This window comes from Oncorhynchus masou, chromosome 9 (assembly GCF_036934945.1).
Source record: "Oncorhynchus masou masou isolate Uvic2021 chromosome 9, UVic_Omas_1.1, whole genome shotgun sequence".
NCBI lineage: Eukaryota > Metazoa > Chordata > Actinopteri > Salmoniformes > Salmonidae > Oncorhynchus > Oncorhynchus masou.
In genome coordinates, this window is record NC_088220.1 from 45,492,986 (window position 1) to 45,501,082 (window position 8,097).

Below are 8,097 nucleotides of genomic sequence, written 5' to 3' on the forward strand. Positions count from 1 at the left end.
CCTCCTTCTGAGCCATATGACTAGGTCCGTGCACGCTTAATTAGAGGACAAGATATCTTTTACATAATAAACTGCCTTTTTGCTATACTTGATTCCACTCTGTCCAGCGTCTTGATTTGGTCTCTCTCTCCGGTAGCCTAATCATCAACAGTACTCACTTGAATTAAACGCTACTACCTGACTTTTAAGACTGGTCTCGATCTATTTCATGTAAAATAATAAACTTACAACTTATTAAGAAATAGATGGAGTGTGAATTTGGTTTTGGCTACAAAACATAGAGGAATTCTAAATTCCTATATCAATTGGTCCTTCGATCCCGGATCTAAATACCCCTCCCTGTTATCTGGAGATAGTACGCTGAAAATCGTGCACGAAACAAGTTCTGACTCGTTTTACTAAAGACCTGACCTCCGAATTGAGGTTAAATTACAGGCCTGCGTATTACTACAGATTACAGAAAAGGTGACAGATTCAAACGAACAGCGCTTTTCCCAGTCGGCAACAGGTCAGTAAATTTTAATTCTCGTTTCTGGAGGGATTTGAGTTCTGCGATTGATGTTCTAAAATTTTAAGAATTCATCAACAAGGGGAGCTTTGCTATTCCCACAGGGGTGTATGACCATCATACAATGGGTTTTGTAGAACCGATATACACGGAAGCAGGTTCGAAATAATCTGTGGTAAAGTGCACTACCGTAAATAAACTATATTTAATCATGAGAGGCACACCCGCCCGAGATTAAGACGGGATATTAAATAGGTACTGGGGGATAGGACGGTGATCTTGTACAAATACTGGGCGTGGGGAGAAAGCAATGGAATGCGCAAGATTAACTGGAATGGTCATTTGAATAGTGGCAGTATTGATCATCGTTCCGATTCAACTAATACTACGGAAAATATCCAAATGAGGAGGAGAGGGAACCAAAATCTAGAGATGAGATAAAAGCCATATCTATAGACAGGAAAGTTCCATGCGAGAGGGAAGTCTAACAATTAGTGGCGTGAGATAACGATTCTTTAAAAGTCCTATGACACAACCGGAAAATAAGATATTAACTAGGGATTTACAAACCCTGGGCTTATAGTTGTATGGTAAGTCCTAATATCTGATTCAAAAGTCAAAGCTATTGATAAGATTTCCATAAAAGAGGTTAACTTAGTCTAGAGTAGTGAGATGGAGACATTAACGTTGAAAGTTCCAAAAATAATATCCTATGGGTGAAATGTGATGTCCGATCAAAAGTATTCTATGGACGTGGTTCACAGGAAGGAAAATACATACTGATTATTTTTAAAGGGACACACACATAGTCAGACAGAAAATTACTAAAAGTAACTAAGTAACGGTAAATTACAAATTTATAGAAGTACACGCACATAGAATTTAAATTAAATATAGAAAGGCATAGATACGTGATTAAATACCATAGCTAAGTAACGGTAAGGATTGTTTAGAAATTCCTCAAAAGAAGTGTCGGAAACGAGCGGGAGATTACCGTTATAGGAGAACAAAGACAATGAATGGAAGGTGATATTACGAATAGCCAGGAAGGGTTTTAAATTAGGACGATTTTCTGGGAATTCCCGGTGTAGAAGTTTTGCGACTACGGACAATTATAATAATAATATATTGAGAGGGGAGTCGTATTGAAAAAAAAGGCATTAAAAATATGGCGAGACAATTGAGGTAATACGCTATTTTGCCCATAATGATCTGGGGGAATAATGTATTGAGATGGGAGTCGTATTTAAATAAATGGATCATAGAAGAGAAAGTCACCTAAAGTTAAATGTAGGGAATAACGGAGAGATACGATTCAATTTTGTGCTATCCGGACGTTATAGCTATTCATGAATCGACTGACATATGATAAATTTAGCACAAAACATGGTACGTTTAAATGTTAGAGTATGGTAAATTGAGAAGTTGGGTTGGTTTTACTTTGATGATTAGAATTTAAAACTGAACGAAATCTGAATAGGGAATATATATTTTACAGAGGCAGGCAGATGTGTGATGACGTTTCACGTTGAACAACAACGTCCCTCAAATTTAAACAGAGAAAGGGGGTTGTGGCATTTAGAGGGAAAATGCGTGCATTATAGCTTAGAGTTACTTTTCAAAAGCGGCCAAAAGTTCCAAATATACATTTCTTTTAAGGAGAAGTATCGTAAAGATAGTCTGAAAAGATTCTACAGCTTGCAGCGGAAGTGCTAGGCACTCAATGGGCTATATGGTGCAACACTTTGGACTATAAAATAGGTAAGAATAGTTTAATCGTGAAAAGTTGTGATTGTTTTCATAGGTATTGATTTTTGGTTTGGTAACGCCAGTGAATTCGAACAAAAAGTAACGTATTCTAAACATGATCTGTTTTCCGTTTTCTTTGCGAGGAAAAAATGAAATGTTTTATCTTAAAGGGACAGTGCAGGGTTATCACAGTGGTTTGAGTGTATGGCAGTGTATAAAATATTTTGGGACGACAATTTAAAGATAGACAGAATGAGTTATATGAAACATCAAGAGATTTAAAACAAACGATGTGAAGGGATTATCAGAATTATTGGGTGTCGTTGTAGTCGTACAAGTTTGGGTTAAGGGGATGTCCCTGTTCCCAGTGACAAGGTATTTTAAAGGTGTACACTCACATATGCTAGTATGAGTTTTAATTAGACAAGTGAATAACGTATTGGGAATAGAGTTGTAATTAAAATACTAAGTCAAAGGCGAGACAGTTACTTAGAGCAAAATGGATTCTAAATGATAACAAAGAGACAATTACGATTTATACCCATTGAAATGTTTTTATAAAATTAGCGAATTTAGAGATATTGGTTGGGGTGGTAAATTATAATTTAGGATTTGAACAGATGTGATAAATTAGGTTTGGTTAATCGAACAACAATTATTTACAATTCATTGAAAGTCGTTACGGATTGAGCCAAGATTGAGAGCTTGATGATGACATCACTAGCGAAGCACTATTGGTCGCCACAGAAATTACACGTTGTGAATGGGGGTAACGGAGATAATTGTTTGTCTGTTAATTAGTGTTTCGAGTAACTTTTTAGAAGTTGATATAAATTACAAAATACATTTGGTTACAGTAATTTGAGAGTCGCCAGGATAGTCAGAGAAGATATTAAAAACTATTAGCTGATACGTTAGGTAGGCATCATAAGATTTGTGGCGTTTGTTTGGATTGAGAGAGAGAGAGAGATTGGGAGAGAGAGAGATTGGATGTCTGAATCGTAAAACATCGTGGTGACTGTGTCCGATGGTTGTGATTCCAGGTTTGATTGTTTGGTAACACCAGTGAATTTGAGCACTTTCCATTGTGTGGAATCATGTTAGGGTATTTCAAGTTTGAAAAGCAACCTCTATAGAAAAACATAACTGCATATGTTTCGGGAAGTAAGCTAGGTTGAATTTGGTTATTCTAGCTTTTCCCCTGATACGTAGACATGCGTAACAGGGGTAAATTGGAGTTTGTTTTTTGTTTTTCTTGAGGAACTAACAGATGTGGACGTGAGTCTCTGAGTAATTTTGCCATCTGAAGCATTATAAGTAGTGAGTTTTCGTAAGTTTGTTTTTAGCTGATAAAAGTGGTTTGTATATTTGTTTGCTAGTTATGGTCAATTTTAGGGTTTGATTTAACTTAGTTTAACATTGTGTTCTGGCCTGTGTAGGTAGAATTCTTTGTTCCGGGACAGAGGGAAGTTATCTAAAATAAGTCAATTAAAGGAGCCATGGGAGAATGCGAATGCATATTTATTAAATATCGGGGATTAAATTACGGATTTCTTACACTGATTGTAAACACATACATTGACGTTGTTTAAAATTTACGATTAATGATTTTAGTTAAAGGGGAATCAGCATTAGGTTTAGTTTATAGTTCATTTTTGAGTTTCTGAATCAGAATTAGCATAGTGAACGCTAGTTAGGAGTGTTGTGTTCTTCTGGGAATATTGATGTTTAGGTGTCTCAATTTTAGATGTTTCCTGGGATTATAATCTTGGGGAGGATGAGGCCATAAACGACAAAATTAAAACAGGTCTGCAAGTATATACAAATAAAACCATTGTTAGGACTATTTGTTTTAGTGCAAAGGTATTTTAAAGAGGCACGCTCACATATGAAACTTTATGAGTTTTTAGTTTATGAGTTTTAATTATACAAGTGAATTTATATTTTATTTTATGACCTATTGATCTTATCGTGACTGTCTTCTGAGGTCTGATCAGCCTCAGGGGAGAGTCATTTGTATAATGAATGTGGTCATATTGAGTTACTAGTTTTAAGGTAAATTCATTATAATGGAGTTTTGGTTGGGGGGTTAGAATTATTGTTTGATCCGCAAATGAGAAAGTGGTTCAGGATTCTGTTTTACAACATTAGCTGTGAAGTTTTTGAATGGGTGATTAATGATTTGGTATTGTAACAGAGAAAAAGTCATATTTATCATTGAGAATAAATAGGGGAAGATAAGAGATTAAGCCAATAGGGCAGGGAATTACATAGAAAAATAAGTTACAGTTTTTAGGGGTGATAGATTACTGTAGATAAGGTATTCCACACTTTGCAACACATATTAAATCCATGTTATTGTCAGATAGAATACGGAGGGTCCCCGAAGGAGAGGGCTTGTTAGTGTATGAAGGATTTTTAATATGTTTAGCATTTATTAGACTTTGTTTTGATTATTATAAGTTTTTAAATAGTATTACATTTATCAGGAATATAGGACATCTGTGATGATCTAGGATTATTGTTAGGATTAAGATAGATTGATTAAGGAAATGTAAGGACTTTAGAGAAAAGCAGCTCATAGACATGTTTTTTTCTAAAAATCAACGATTTTAGATAAAGCCAAACAGTGAGACATGTAGTTCAAATTTGGAAACATGAGAAACAGAGCTACAGACAGACAGGGGAAAAGGCAGACAGAAGAGCCCTCCCCCGCACTGCAGAGACCTTGAAGGTTGGAGAGCAGAGAGGAGAAGTTTTAGAAGGGGAGCCAGGACGAGCAAAGATAACAGAATGTGTAGATAACAGTTACTGAGTGGAGACAAAAGCGAGAATTGGACATGTGGAAAATGAAAGGGGCGCTCCTAAATGATAATGTCAGAACAGAAGGATAATATACTAATCTTACCTAAGTCATTATTTAGAGTAGGTAAGGTTGTTACCTGGGCAGAGCCAGGTAACAAAGGGGGATTGGGTAAATTGTTTTCTAGGATAGGATGTGACCTACGGGATAATTAACTAATAATAAATTTTTTTAGCTAATAAACAGAACAAATGAGAAACTGTTTGTTAACCAAACCTGTATGTCCAAGATTTTATGCACTACAGGTGAACTACAGGTGAAGTCACTCAATCCATTCCCAGAGGCTTGTTGGGGGGACCATACCAAGGACTCCTGGTGACAGCTAGCTGAAAGAGCTACCCGGATTCATATCGCATTGCGGGAGGGTAAGGCACATTGACACTGGCAAACAGTAACAGAGGTCGAGAGGAAAACTGGAATTAACAGAATTCTGGGAGCCATCTCTCGAATGAAAAATACCTTACCTGTCCTTTCCTCACTGTTGTTGTTCATAGAAGTGAAGATGTGTCTGGCTTTTGCTAAGCGATGTGTTCTAGGGGAGAGGGTGGGGCTTCTCATGGAAGCTGTTCATCTGAGCTGTCTTATCGTGGGTGACATATTCCTGATACAGCACGTCCTACTCGAGTATGCGGAGAGTGGTAATTTGACCCATGGTTTAGACGATGAGGAGTTTGTTCCAAAATAAAAGAGATATCGGTGCAGGTTCCCATATTGATCGTGGACACAGGTCATAGCTCATTTGGAGAAAGAGGGCTATATGAATCCACTCACCCAGTATGGAAGAAGGTAGAGGAGAGTGAAGGTGTGTTTTTGATTGTAATCCGGAGAGGGATGCATTGCATAAAGATAAGCCTAACCCTCTAAACAGTAATGAAGGATAATCTAGGGTTGTGGTATGATGGAGATGACCAGGTCTTGGTCAACACCCTAGTACGGTTCTGGGTAGAGGAGTTTGGGTCGGTATGGTAAAGCTGTTCATTAAAGCAGGAATGCCAGATAATGACAGTTGTATTGATTTGCACTATTTATATCCCCAGTTTCCCCTTAAATCAAGACTTCCTCCCTTTACAGTGACAAGAGGAGAATATTACTGTCTGGCCCGGTACGGTACACATGGGAAATACGTGGGGGAAGTTAGTACTTGCAGAGAATATTACAGAGAATATTACCACTGAGAATATTACCACTGACGAGACCATGTCTGATTTGACAGGCTGGTTGAACTCTGGGGATTTCAATAAGGTAAAGCGGGCCAGGGCTGACATCTAGTGGTTGTGTGGGGGAACAATTCTATTAACCACAAATTGGGTGGGGTCATGTGCGTTGGGGATGTCTTTTACACTCATTCAGACACCAGGACATGAAGTTATCTAAACGGGAAAAGATAAGCACTCCATCTGGGTCATTTGATGACAAGTTATACATTGATAACATTGGGGTTCCAAGGGAGGTGCCAGATGAGTCAAAGCAAGAAATCAGATCCTAGCAGGATTAGAGTTAAGCATTTCCGGGGCTCTACTCTCATAAGAACGTGGACTCGATTAATTATATTTATGATAATCAACAGCGCTTTAACAGGTATACCAGTGATGTTATTAAAGGTTTTGTAGAACAGACTGAAGCAACCAGCTGGAAGGCTTGGCAGAATAGAATTGCATTAGATATGTTAATGGCTGAAAAGGGAGAAGTATGCGTGATAATCAGGACCATGTTTGTGCTTACATCCCAAATAACACAGCTCCGGACGAATCAGTGCCCGAAGCCTCAGCTGGTTTGACCACCCTGGCTCACGGGTTGGCAGAAACTCTGGGGTGGATACTTCTCTGAACTAAATTGGGTTGACAGTGTGTATGGAAAAATGTTGTGTTATGGGCTACCTTCATCTGTGTGACTGTGTTAGTTTTGTACGGACGTGGTTGATTGCGTGTATGTATGAAAGTTATTATTTCCAGGACTCTGGAGTAATCTATGACAATAGATGATGCGGTGTGGGACGATTCCAGGTTCTGACCCGTGGAGGACTGAATGCCTGACTACAGGACAAGTGGACAAATCTGGATCTTTCATCATTGGGGAATTTATGTTTGATGAGACTAGTGTTGAGGATAGAATTAGATTGTACTGTTTCAATATTAGACTGTTTTTTAATAAAGATTGTAACAAAAATCCTGTTAAGAAGAGTTATAATTCTGATGTTGGTTTAAGGGTTAAATTAAGGTTAAGGTTAGATTTGATTAATGATGGGTGAAGAGTCGGATAAACATAATAATGTTGGTTAATATTTTTATTTTTATGTTTGAAAAAATTAGATGTCTATTTGAATGTATAATATTTGATCAAAGGGAGGATTGTTAGAGGAAATTATGGTTGAAATTACTAATTATGTATACATTCCAATCAGAACTGACTAGTCCAAATGCTATAATGTACTGTACATGTGAATTTTCTCTCTTGCTCCCATTCCCAATTGTATATAATGTAGTCAGGAGTTTAGTAACAATGAAGGTCTGTTCCTTAGTTCATACATTTGTACAATCTCCAGGTGGTAGGAACGGCCCATCTCCAGGCTGTCTAGAATGTTGATTTATACTGACTGGCCTTGACTTCGTGCTGATAACGCGAAGGCTCGAGAGCTAGAGGGCCCCTCTACTTGTGAAATAGATAGAACGTTTAGAAAACGCTGACGTCCTTTTCAGTTTATAACCTGTGGAAATATGTGTATGTGGTTAGTACTCACTTGAATTAAACGCTACTACCTGACTTTTAAGACTGGTCTCGATCTAGTTCATGTAAAATAATAAACTTACAACTTATTAAGAAATAGATGGAGTGTGAATTTGGTTTTGGCTACAAAACATATAGAGGAATTCTAAATTCCTATCACAGACTCATGTAGCCAAGTCTACTGCAAAATCTCATACACTGTGACGTGACATTATCACTAAGATGAAGGCTCCGTCCCAAATGGCTCCCTGAA

The 8,097-nt window shown here is 37.6% G+C and overlaps 1 long non-coding RNA gene across 1 annotated transcript; it reads left to right on the forward strand.

The window, feature by feature from the left end:
- The first annotated feature begins 516 nt into the window (after positions 1-516).
- LOC135546041 (uncharacterized) lies at positions 517-7,887 on the forward strand. Its single transcript, XR_010456536.1, has 2 exons — positions 517-2,269; positions 5,350-7,887. It is a non-coding gene; the product is annotated as an uncharacterized LOC135546041 (long non-coding RNA).
- Positions 7,888-8,097: the final 210 nt, after the last annotated feature.